Below are 12,977 nucleotides of genomic sequence, written 5' to 3' on the forward strand. Positions count from 1 at the left end.
CCCCCTCCTTTCTCCCACCCAGATCCCTCCCTCCCTTTCTCCCCCTCCCTCTGCCTCCCATGATTATTTTGTTCCCCCTTCTAAATGGGTTTCAGGTATCCATACTTGGACCTTCCTTCTTGTTAAGCTTTCTATGGTTTGTGATTTGTATTGTGGTTATCTGAACTTTTTGGCTAACATCCACTTATCAGTGAGTGCGTACCATGTCCTTTTGAGTCTGGGTTACCTCATTCAGGATGATATTTTCTAGTTCCATTCATTGTCCTGCAAAATAGGTAAATAGTATTGCATTGTGTAAGTGAACCACTTTTTCTGTGTCCATTCTTCTGTTGAAGGACATTTGGACTGTTTCCAGCTTCTGGCTATTGTGAATGAGGCTGCTCTGAACATAGTGGAGCATGTGTGCTTGTGGTATGGTGGAGCATCTTTTGGGTACACGCCCAGGTATAGCTGGGTCTTCAGGTAGAACGATTTCCAGTTTTCTAAGGAACTACCAGATCGATTTCCAGAGAGGTAGTACCAGTTTGCAATCCTGCTAGCAATTTTTTTGCACATAATTTTTAATAGAAGATTTAAATTTATGTAGTGAGAACTAATGAGAGAAGGCATCAAAATACAAGTGAAACAAAATGGAAATGGTTAAATGTATAGAACCAGAAGACCACGGTATACTCAGTAGCATTACTCACCAGAGGAATCTCCTGGAAGAAAATCTGATCAGCACTTTCTACCAGAATATAATGAGGAATTAATAATATAAGGGCTGTTGAGATGGTGCCCTGGGACCAATATGGTAGGAGAGAATCCGCTCCTCTAGGTTGTCTCTGACCTCCACACATCTGCTGTGACATGTGTGCATCTGCACACAAAATAAATAAACACAGCAATAAGTAAGCATAATAATAAAATATATTGTGAATGGTCATCTATTAATCTAATCAGTTATGGCTTTTAATGTTTTAAACATGGTTGACATTTACTGAGATTTATATAGGATAATTTTCTGCTGAAAGTAAATTCCCCTCTCCTAACTTTCTTTTGAACACTACTACTAAGCTATATCTCCAGCCATTGGCTTTTTTTTTTTTTTTTTTTTTTGAGACAGGGCTTCTCTGTGTAGCCTTGGCTGTCCTGGAACTCACAGAGATCTTCCTTCCTCTGCCTCCAATTAAAGGTATGTGTACCATGCCTGGCAAAAACCCTTTGCAGTTTGAGACAGGGTCTTGTCGCCTGATCTCAAACTTATGAGTCTCCTGCTTTAGTCTCTTAAGCACTGGAATTACAGATGTGCACCACTATGCCTGACTTAATATAACTTAAAAAGTTTTAGATTTATTTTGTATATGTGAATGTTTTGCCTGCATGTATGTATGCATACCAGATGCATGCCTGGTGCCCTTTAAAGTCAGGATCTCCTTAGATCTCCTGGACCTAGAGTTTCAGATTGTTGTGTGCTATCCTGTGAGTACTGGGAATTGAACTCAGGTTCTCTATAAGGTGAGTCCAAGACAGCCAGGGCTGGTTACATTGAAACCCTGTCTCAAAAACAAACAAACAAACAAACAAACAAACAAACAAACCAAAACCAAAAAACCAAAAAACCCCAAACAAAACAAAACAAAACCCAAAGACAAAAGAGACAATACAATTAAAAAGACCATTGTAAAAGGAGATAGGTGGCTCACTACTTGGATTAAGTTCCCAGCACCCTCGCAGTGGCTCACAACTATCTGTAATTCCTGTTCTAGGGGATCTGACAGCTAGGCACGCACCAAACAGGCATGTGGTACACAGACACAGATGCAGGCAAAACACCCATACATCCTAAAACACAAAGTTGTAAAGGCTGAGAATAAACATGGAAAAGGTATTTGCCATTCTGTAAGAGAAGAGTAATCTTTTTTCACCATTTGATTTTCTTTTTTCTTTTTTTTTTGAAGATTTATTTATTTATTTTGTCTCTGTGAGTACACTGTAGCTGTCTTCAGACACACCAGAAGAGGGCATCAGATCCCATTACAGATGGTTGTGAGCCACCATGTGGTTGCTGGGAATTGAACTCAGGACCTCTGGAAGAGCACTCAGTGCTCTTAACCACTGAGCCATCTCTCCAGCCCTGATTTTCTTTTTTTTCATTTTGAGTATTTTTCCTTTGTGTGTGTGTTGGGGCTCAAACTTGGCTGCTCACGCTTGCATGGCAAGTAGCTTCTGACTGAACATCTTTCAGCCCTAAATATTCAGTTTTGAAAGTTACTAAAGAAGAGGTGAGAAAAGGGACGTCATGCCAACCAGTCTTCACAGTTTTGTCACTTCTTGTGTTCAGTTGGTTAACAGGTGTCGTAGTGCATCTTTATATTCAGATATTTGACAGATGTGAAATGCAGTAAAACAATATGCAAATTGACAATTATAACTGTTTGATGTTGGCAGGCAGGAGATTAAAATAGGAATACAAATATTTCTTTTATTTTTTATTTTTTTATTAATCATTTTATTTGTTTACATTTCAAATGATATCCCCTTTCCCAGTTACCCCTCCACCAAACCCCCCATCCCATCCCCTCTTACCCCTCTTCCGTTTTCCCTATGAGGGTGCTCCTCCACCCATTCACCCACTTCAGCTTCACCCCTTTAGTATACCCCTACACTGGCACATCAAGCCTCCCTTCCCTCCCATTTATGTCAGATAAGACCATCCTCTGCCACATATGTATCTGGAGTCTTGGCTTCCTCCATGTGTGCTCTTTGGATGGTGGTTTTATTCCCAGGAGCTCTGGGTAGTCCAGTTAGTTGATATTGTTCTAGTTCCTGCTTTAAAGAACTTAAGTGCAGTAGCACTTAAGTGATAGACTTCTTTTAATGCTTGGTTCTGAAACAAGAGAGTAACAAGCAAGAGAACCAATACCATATGCTTTGGAAATTGTCTCATGACCAAGCAGGTTAGCCATTCCTTGTGCTTAGAGAACCAGGTCACTGCTTGTGAGTCTGTGTGAATAGGATTATTTCCGATAATCTGAAGAGTGCCTGTAGCAGATTTGGTTCTATAGTAAGGTTAGAGAAGTGCAGGTGCTAAAGTTAGTTTTGTTTTTGTTTTTGTTGTTTTGTTTTTATTTTTTGAAGTATAGGCACATATTCTTTTATTTTTGCCTTTGTTTTTGGGGAGCCTAGAGGAAAGTGCTCTGTCTGTGTCTTCTTGTTTTTTAGGTTACTTCAGGTTTTCATATTGTCTGTAGTCTTTAGGAGCCTCAGTATTCTGTAATGACTTATTTTCCCTACATCTTTTCTGCTTGGTTGTTTTGTTTTTTTGTTTTTGTTTTTCATTTTTTTTTATACACAGGGCAGATGAAGATGTTTGGAATAAGCAAAAGAACTTGTTCTAAATATTGCCATTTTGTTTTCAGACTCCATTTAATCATAGCAGGGAAACTAAGTTCAAGGTCCCAGGTCCTAAGGGAGCTGGGGCCGGGGCTGGAGAGGGTGTCTCAGCAGTTAAGAGCACTGACTGCTCTTCCAGAGGTCCTGAGTTCAATTCCCAGCAACCACATGGTGGCTCACCACCATCCGTAATGGGATTCGATGCCCCTCTTCTGGTGTGTCTGAAGACAACTACTGAATACTCCTATATAAAAAATAAATACATAATTCTTTTAAAAAAAAAGTGGGGGAGCTGGGGCCTTTCCAATAGCCAGACAGTTTTTGTTGTAAGGAAACAGTTGTCTGAGTCCAGCCATCTCAAGGACATCTTCTCCATCTTGCTGTCAGGATTAAACTAAATTCATGTTCCCATGCCCAGGAACCAACCCTCTATCCTGATTGGTGGGAAATTTAACAGTTATTTGACACAGATGTTAGTTATTTCCAAGCTTAAATATTCTGTAATATTCTGGCTCGTTGCAGGTTAGATCCTAAGTCTGTTTTGCAGCCTTGATCTATCAGTAGTTGTAACTTTAATTTTTTTCAAACCTTATTTTTAATGATGGTTCTTAAATGCTTTAGCCTTCCTTTTAACCCACCACCCACCAGAGGTAGTGGGAAAGAAAGGATACGGGGAAGTGGACCTGTTTAGAAAGGTTTTTTAAAGCAACTCCCATCTGTGATGTCTGGAAATTGGCAGTACAGTTCACAGTTCACAGCAGTGGCAGCTCGATCCACTCGAAAACACTTCCTAGATAAACCAGTAGTCCAGTTCAGTAGAGTCTGGATAGCAGCAGCAGCTACCCGACCTAGCAGAGACAGCCAGGCCTCAGCCAAGGCACAAGTCAGCAAGGAGGTACCAGGAGGAACACCAGGAGTTCTCAGCTGTGCCTGTCTCAGGGAAGTGAAGATCAGCGAAGACACAAGACCCATTAGCTCTGTAAGCCAAGCTCAGCCTCTGGTACTGTCCATCAAGTCCTCTTTACACCCTCCAAACATCATGTATCCTCCATGTATCTTTCCTCAGCACATCCGTCTGTTTCAGGTCTCAGCTCATGTCACTCTGCCAATCAGCGGAGTCTGTGGAGGTGGGAAGAAAGTGCAGCACACCACAGAAGGTTTTTGTTGCATTTCTCTCTATGGAGTTCTGACAAATGCAGCTCAGCTACATAGTGTAAGGCAGACCATACATGGTGTGCTCTTAGCAAAGATCTGTCATCCCGTGTCCTTTCGTGTGCTTGTTTTAGCAGAACGTTCTCTCCTGTTTCTGCTTAGCGTTTGACACCTGTGTCCCCTTATGAAACGTTTCTTCACGTGTTTGCCCCAGCAAAACTCCATCCAACCGACTTTCCAAAGAACCCTCAGGTTTCCACTTTAAGTAGTGCCTTGATTAAAATAAATTTTTGTCATTTGCATTGACCTGGTGCTTGAGTTATGGTGGATTTAATTGGACCTCATAACAAGGAGAGATTTTGTGCTAGAGTCCTTAATAACTTTTTAAAATAATAATTTTAAATTGGCTTCATAGTCAGTTCAATATGTTGTTTTTAACATTGAGGTTGAGACATATAGTGTTTGCTTATGTGTGTATGTATGTATGTATGCATGTATTTATTTTTGAAGCAAGGTCTTATGGTAATCCAGTCTAGCCTTGAACTTGCAATGTAACTGAGGCTAGCTTTGAAGCCTTGAACTGTTTGGTCCTCCTGCCTCTACCTCAATTTCTGGGATTATAGGTATGTGTCACTGTGCTTGACTCGGTGATACACACACACACACACACACACACACACACACACACACACACACATAATGGACAGAGTCACATTTAGCCCAGGCTGGCCTCCCATTTGCTATATAGGTGAGGATGATCCTGAAGTTCTGATCTTATTGCCTCTATCTCCAAAGTACTGGAATTAGAGCCAAGTTCCACTTTACCATGTTTTAAACATGTTGAAGCCAGGTCTGTCTTGTACACCTTTATCCCAGTATTTGAGAGGCAGAGGCTGCCGGATCTTTGTGAGTTCAAGGCCAGCCTGGTTTATATAGTGAGTTCCAGGACAGCCAGGGCTACATAGTGGGATCTGTCTTAACACCCCTCCTCCCCACAAAAACCCAGACAAACAAAACCAAAATACCCCAAGATAAACAACAAAAATCTCATTTGAAGGTGATATGTACCTATTTTTGGATGCGAACAACATAAGGATTTTATTTTTGAGACAGGGTCTTGTAGCATAGGCTGGCCTAAAACTCACTGTTAAGTTGAGTTCCTCCTTAAACTCTTGCTCTTACTTCCCCCGCCTCCCAAATGATAGAATTGAAGCATGTGCTACCCCATCCAGAGCTAATGTAAGGACTTAACTAAAACTGTGAGCTGGATAGAGTGACACACAGGAGGCAGAGGCAGAGACAGAGGCGGAAGCAGGCAGATCTGTGAGTTTAAGGCCAGCCTGATCTACAGAGCAAGTTCCAGGACAGCCAGAGCTACATAATGAGACCTTGTCTCAGAAAACCCCACAAAACTAAAACTGTGATGGCCTCATATCTGAGTGGCTGTAGACTCACTATGTAGCCATGGCTTGCCTAGACCTCCCTAAGTAGGCGAGACAGGGCAGCCCAGTTAAGGCGTAAGCTGGCCTAGAACTCAGAGAACTGCTTGCCTCTGCCTCCACTGTGCTCAGCAATCTTTTTCTAACTTTATGAGACAAGGTCTTATGTAACTTAGGGTTTTACATTGGGGGCCTCCTATCTTAACCTCCCAAGTGCTGGGATGACACCGTGCACATTATTGGGCCTGCTTCCCCCTTCTGATTTCTTCTCCTCTCTTCTCTGACCCCTGCCTTAAAAGCTGTAGTATTAGTGGTTTTCAGGATGGATTATTAGACACAATGATTAATCTATGGTATCTATTTATTAATTATTTCCATTCCATGTAATATTATTTTATTTCTCTCCCTTTTTTACCCTCCTTTGCTCCCTTTCTTTGAGAAAGGTTCTATTATTTATTTTTATTTTTTAAGATTTATTTTATGTATGTGAGTACATTGCAGCTGTCTTCAGACACACCAGAAGAGGGCATCAGATCCCATTACAGATGGTTGTGAGCCACCATGTGGTTGCTGGGATTTGAACTCAAAACCCCTGGATGAGCAGTCTGTTAACTGCTGAGCCATCTCTTCAGCCCCTTATTATTTATTTATTTTAATTTTTTAAAAGATTTATTTATTATATATACGTACACTATAGCTGTCCTCAGGCACACCAGAAGAGGGCATCAGATCTCATTACAGATGGTTGTGAGCCACCATGTGGTTGCTGGGAATTGAACTCAGGACCTCTGGAAGAGCAGTCAGTGCTCTTAACCTCTGAGCCATCTCTCCAGCCCTTATTTTTTAATTTTATGTGTGTAAGTTTTTTTACTTACATGTACGTGTGCCCCATGTGTGTCCCTGGTGTCCAAGGAAGCCAGAAGAGGAGGTAGGATCTCCTGGAAAGAGTTATAGATGGTTATAAGCCACAGCGTGGGTACTGGGAACTGAATCCAGGGCATCTGCAGCAGCAGCCGTGCTCTCAGCTGATGAGCCATTTCTTTAGCCCATTTTTTCCTCGCGTGTTTATTAACTCTATATCCTGCTCTCAGCTTTGTCTCCAACCTTTTCCTCCCAGTCCCTTCCTCTTGCCTCTCCTCTTCCTTTCTTCTCAGAAAAGGGGAGGCTTCCCATGGATATCACCAGCCTTGGCATATTAAGGTGCAGTAAGACTGGGTGCATTTTCTTCTATCGAGGCGAGACAGGGCAGCCCAGTTAAGGGGAAGGCAGTGTAGTCAGAGACAGCCCCTTTTAGCACCATTTCCGAGACAGGACCCTACTCTGTAGTTCTGGCTGACCTATGCAATCATGTAATCCAGGCTGACCCCCAATTTACATAGATCCTTCAGGGGTGGCAAGTGATAGGATTATAGGCATTGACCAGTCTAACCAGACAACTTTTAAAATTTTTAGCTAATATATTTAAAATTTTATTGGTTATTTTTCACTTATGTTTATTTATTTTAATTTTAATAGTTATTGCTAGTGTAATGACAATTTAAATTATTTAAATTTCATTAAACATTTTTTAATTTTAGTTTTGTTTTTTTGTTTTGAGAGACAGAGTTTCTCAGTGTAGCCCTGGCTGTCCTGGAACTCACCCCGTAGACCAGGTTGGTCTTGAATTTAAGAGCTCTACCTGCCTCTGCCTCCCAAGTGCTGGAATTAAGTGTGTGTGCCACCACCACCTGGCTTTTATTAAACATTTTTAAAACACATTTTTATTTATTTGATGCGCGTGAATATGTGTGTGTGTGTACCAAAGTGTGTATATAACAGGAGATTAGGAGAGAGTTTTGGGGAGTTGTTTTTCTGTTTTTTACTACATGGGTCCTGGGAATCAAACTCAAGTGGTCAGACATGGAAATAAGCACCTTATTCACTTAGCTGTCTCGCTGGTCCTGTTCGGGTTTATGTAGCTGAGGCTAACTGTGAACTGTTCTTTGTGCCTCTACTTTCTACTAGGATTACAAGCAAGCCCTGCCAAGCCCAGCTGGAAGGTGTTCTCTGTGTCTGTCTGTCTCTGTCTCTGTCTCTGTCTCTGTCTCTGTCTCTCTCTGTCTGTCTCTCTCTCTCTCTCTCTCTCTCTCTCTCTCTCTCTCTCTCTCTCTCTCAATTTTGAAGACTGGGTTTCAGGGTTTCAGTATGTAGCTCTGGAACTCATTATATAGATGCAATTGGCTTCCCCCCCCATCTTTATTAAATTGGGTATTTCTTATTTACATTTCAAATGTTATTCCCTTTCCTGGTTTCCAGGCCAACATCCCCTTAACCCCTTCCCCTCCCCTCCCCTTTGACATGGGTGTTCCCCTCCCCATCCTCCCCCCAGTACTTCCCTCCCCACAAGAATCCTGTTCACTGGGGGTCCGGCTTTAGCAAGACCAAGGGCTTCCCTTCCACTGGTGCTCTTACTAGGCTATTCATTGCTACCTATGAGGTCAGAGTCCAGGGTCAGTCCATGTATAGTCTTTGGGTAGGGGCTTAGTCCCTGGAAGCTCTGGTTGGTTGGCATTGTCGTTCATATGGGGTCTCAAGCCCCTTCAGCTCTTTCAGTCCTTTCTCTGATTCCTTCAACGGGGGGTCCCATTCTCAGTTCAGTGGTTTGCTGCTGGCATTCGCCTATGTATCTGCTGTATTCTGGCTGTGTCTCTCAGGAGAGATCTACATCCGGTTCCTGTCAGCCTGCACTTCTTTGCTTCATCCATTTTATCTAGTTTGATGGCTGTATATGTATGGGCCACATGTGGGGCAGGCTCTGAATGGGCGTTCCTTCAGCCTCTGTTCTAAACTTTGCCTCCCTATCCCCTCTTATGGGTATTCTTGTTCCCCTTTTAAAGAAGGAGTGAAGCATCCACATTTTGATCATCCTTCTTGAGTTTTATGTGTTCTGTGCATCTAGGGTAATTTTAGCATTTGGGCTAATATCCACTTATCAATGACTGCATACCATGTGTGTTTTTCTGTGATTGGGTTACCTCACTCAGGATGATGTTTTCCAGTTCCATCCATTTGCCTATGAATTTCATAAAGTCATTGTTTTTCATAGCTGAGTAGTATTCCATTGTGTAGAGGTACTATATTTTCTGTATCCAATCCTCTGTTGAAGGGCATCAGGGTTCTTTCCAGCTTCTGGCTATTATAAATAAAGCTGCTATGAACATTGTGGAGCACGTGTCTTTGTTATTTGTTGGAGCATCTTTTGGGTATATGCCCAAGAGAGGTATAGCTGGATCCTCAGGTAGTCCACTGTCCAATTTTCTGAAGAACCTCCAGACTGATTTCCAGAATGGTTGTACCAGTCTGCAATCCTACCAACAATGGAGGGGTGTTCCTCTTTCTCCACATCCTTGCCAGCATCTGATGTCGCCGGAGATTTTGATCTTAGCCATTCTGACTGGTGTGAGGTGGAATCTCAGTGTTGTTTTGATTTGCATTTTCCTTATGACTAAAGATGTTGAACATTTCTTTAGGTGCTTTTCAGCCATTCAACATTCCTCAGCTGTGAATTCTTTGTTTAGCTCTGAACCCCATATTTTAATAGGGTTATTTTTCTCCGTGCAGTCCAAATTCGTGAGTTCTTTGTATATTGTGGATATAAGCCTTTTATCAGTTGCAGGATTGGTAAAGATTTTTTCCCAATCTGTTGGTTGCTGTTTTGTCCTAATGACAGTGTCCTTTGCCTTACAGAAGCTTTGCAGTTTTATGAGATCCTATTTGTCAGTTCTTGATCTTAAAGCATAAGCCATTGGTGTTTTGTTAGGAAATTTTCTCCAGTGCCCATGTGTTCGAAATGCTTCCCCACTTTTTCTTCTATTAGTTTGAGTGTATCTGATTTGATGTGGAGGTCCTTGATCCACTTGGACTTAAGCTTTGTACAGGGTGATAAGCATGGATCGATCTGCATTCTTCTACATGCTGACCTCCAGATGAACCAGCACCATTTGCTGAAAAGCTCCCTTTTTTCCATTGGATGGTTTTGGCTCCTTTGTCAAAAATCAAGTTCCCATAGGTGTGTGGGTTCATTTCTGGGTCTTCAATTCTATTCCACTGGTCTATCTGTCTGTCTCTGTACCAATACCATGCAGTTTTTATCACTATTGCTCTGTAATACTGCTTGAGTTCAGGGATAGTGATTCCCCCTGAAGTCCTTTTATTGTTGAGGATAATTTTAGCTATCCTGGGTTTTTTGTTATTCCAGATGAATTTGCAAATTGTTCTGTCTAACTCTCTGAAGAATTGGATTGGTATTTTGATGGGGATTGCATTGAATCTGTAGATCGCTTTTGGTAAAATGGCCATTTTTACTATATTAATCCTGCCAATCCATGAGCATGGGAGATCTTTCCATCTTCTGAGTTCTTCAATTTCTTTCTTCAGAGGTTTGAAGTTCTTATCATGCATATCTTTCACTTGCCTGGTTAAAGTCACACCGAGGTATTTTATATTATTTAGGACTATTATGAAGGGTGTCGTTTCCCTAATTTCTTTCTCGGCTTGTTTCTCTTTTGTGTAGAGGAAGGTTACTGATTTATTTAAGTTAATTTTATACCCAGCCACTTTGCTGAAGGTGTTTATCAGGTTTAGTAGTTCTCTGGTGGAACTTTTGGAATCACTTAAGTATACAATCATATCATCTGCAAATAGTGATATTTTGACTTCTTCCTTTCCAATCTGTATCCCTTTGATCTCCTTTTGTTGTCTGATTGCTCTAGCTAGGACTTCGAGAACTATATTGAATAAGTAGGGAGAGAGTGGGCAGCCTTGTCTAGTCCCTGATTTTATTGGGATTGCTTCAAGTTTCTCTCCATTTAGTTTAATGTTAGCAACTGGTTTGCTGTATATGGCTTTTACTATGTTTAGGTATGGGCCTTGAATTCCTATTCTTTCCAGGACTTTTATCATGAAGGGGTGTTGAATTTTGTCAAATGCTTTCTCAGCACTAATGAAATGATCATGTGGTTTTGTTCTTTCAGTTTGTTTATATAATGGATTACGTTGATGGTTTTCCGTATATTAAACTATCCCTGAATGCCTGGGATGAAGCCTACTTGATCATGGTGGATGATTGTTTTGATGTGTTCTTGGATTCGGTTTGCCAGAATTTTATTGAGTATTTTTGTGTCAATATTAATAAGGGAAATTGGTCTGAAGTTCTCTTTCTTTGTTGGGTATTTGTGTGGTTTAGGTATAAGAGTAATTGTGGCTTCATAGAAGGAGTTCGGTAGGGCTCCATCTGTTTCAATTTTGTGGAATAGTTTGGATAATATTGGTACGAGGTCTTCTATGAAGGTCTGATAGAATTCTGCACTGAATGCATCTGGACCTGGGCTCTTTTTGGTTGGGAGACTTTTTTTTTTTTTTTTTTTCAATCAAGCAAGAGGTTTAATGATCCAGTAAGCTGGGGCCGTCCTGCCCATAAGACAGTGGTGACCTCCCATAGCTAAAGTACACACTTTTTATACATCTGGGGTACAAGGAGCTTCTATTTGTAACTTGACGGTGAGCAGTAATCCCACATCATAACCGTCTTTATAAAACCTAAGGCCCCAAGTATATCCTTTCACCCATTCTTTGGCCATCTTTCCCGGCTCAGTGAAAGTGACACAGAGTGGGTGGCACCAGTTATAGGCACATTCCGGCACGGATACCCCACCAGGAACGTAGGGTTCCAAGGTATAGTTTGCTACTACCTTAATATAGTCCCAGCTCGAGGAGGGCTTCCAGGATGCCTCCCATGACATCTCGCATCCCCAATTTTTGCAAAAGAAGTCAGCCCCACCTCCACATTTAGGGTTGAGGGACCTGCCCCGGTGATACCCGGGGCAGACATAGAACTCCTGCATTTGGAGCATACTTCTCCAGTGGCCATTACAGCAGCCTCCCCACTGGGGCGTCCAGTGTGTCCATTTGTCTGAAGCGCAGGTTGTGGGAGCTGTCTGAAGGCCAGTATGTCCTTCCAGGGGTTGGGAGACTTTTAATGACTGCTTCTATTTCCTTAGGAGTTATGGGGTTGTTTAAATGGTTTCTCTGTTCCTGATTTAACTTCGGTATCTGGTATCTGTCTAGGAAATTGTCCATTTCCTGCAGATTTTCAAGTTTTGTTGAATATAGGCTTTTGTAGTAGGATCTGATGATTTTTTGGATTTCCTCTGATTCTATTGTTCTGTCTCCCTTTTCATTTCTGATTTTGTTAATTTGGACACACTCTCTGTGTCCTCTGGTTAGTCTGGCTAAGGGTTTATCTATCTTGTTGATTTTCTCAAAGAACTAGCTTTTGGTTCTGTTGATTCTTTGTATAGTCCTTTTTGTTTCTACTTGGTTAATTTCAGCTCTGAGTTTGATTATTTCCTGCCTTCTACTCCTCCTGGGTGTGTTTGCTTCTTTTTGTTCTAGAGCTTTTAGGTGTGCTGTCAAGCTGCTGATATATGCTCTCTCCTGTTTCTTTCTGCAGGCACTCAGAGCTATGAGTTTTCCTCTTAGCACAGCTTTCATTGTGTCCCATAAGTTTGGGTATGTTGTACCTTCATTTTCATTAAATCCTAAGAAGTCTTTAATTTCTTTCTTTATTTCTTCCTTGACCAGGTTATCATCGAGTAGAGAATTGTTCAACTTCCATGCATATGTGGGTGTTCTTTCCTTATTGTTATTGAAGACCAACTTTAGCCCATGGTGGTCTGATAGGATGCATGGGATTATTTCTGTCTTTCTATACCTGTTGAAGCCTGTTTTTATGACCAATTATATGGTCAATTTTGGAGAAAGTACCATGAGGTGGTGAGAAGAAGGTGTATCCTTTTGTTTTAGGATAGAATGTTCTATAAGTATCTGTTAAGTCCATTTGGTTCATAACTTCTGTTAGTCTGTCTATGTCTCTGTTTAGGTTCTGTTTCCATGATCTGTCCATTGATGAGAGTGGGGTGTTGAAATCTCCCACTATTATTGTGTGAGGTGCAATGTGTGTTTTGAGCTTTA

At 41.4% G+C, this 12,977-nt stretch overlaps 1 protein-coding gene across 10 annotated transcripts in view; it reads left to right on the top strand.

Moving 5' to 3' along the window:
- Nucleotides 1-12,977, top strand: part of Unc13b (unc-13 homolog B) — a 215,142-nt gene that overhangs the window by 31,415 nt on the left and 170,750 nt on the right.

This window comes from Rattus norvegicus, chromosome 5 (genome assembly GCF_021556685.1).
Source record: "Rattus norvegicus strain SHRSP/BbbUtx chromosome 5, alternate assembly SHRSP_T2T, whole genome shotgun sequence".
In the NCBI taxonomy this organism is placed as follows: Eukaryota; Metazoa; Chordata; class Mammalia; order Rodentia; family Muridae; genus Rattus; species Rattus norvegicus.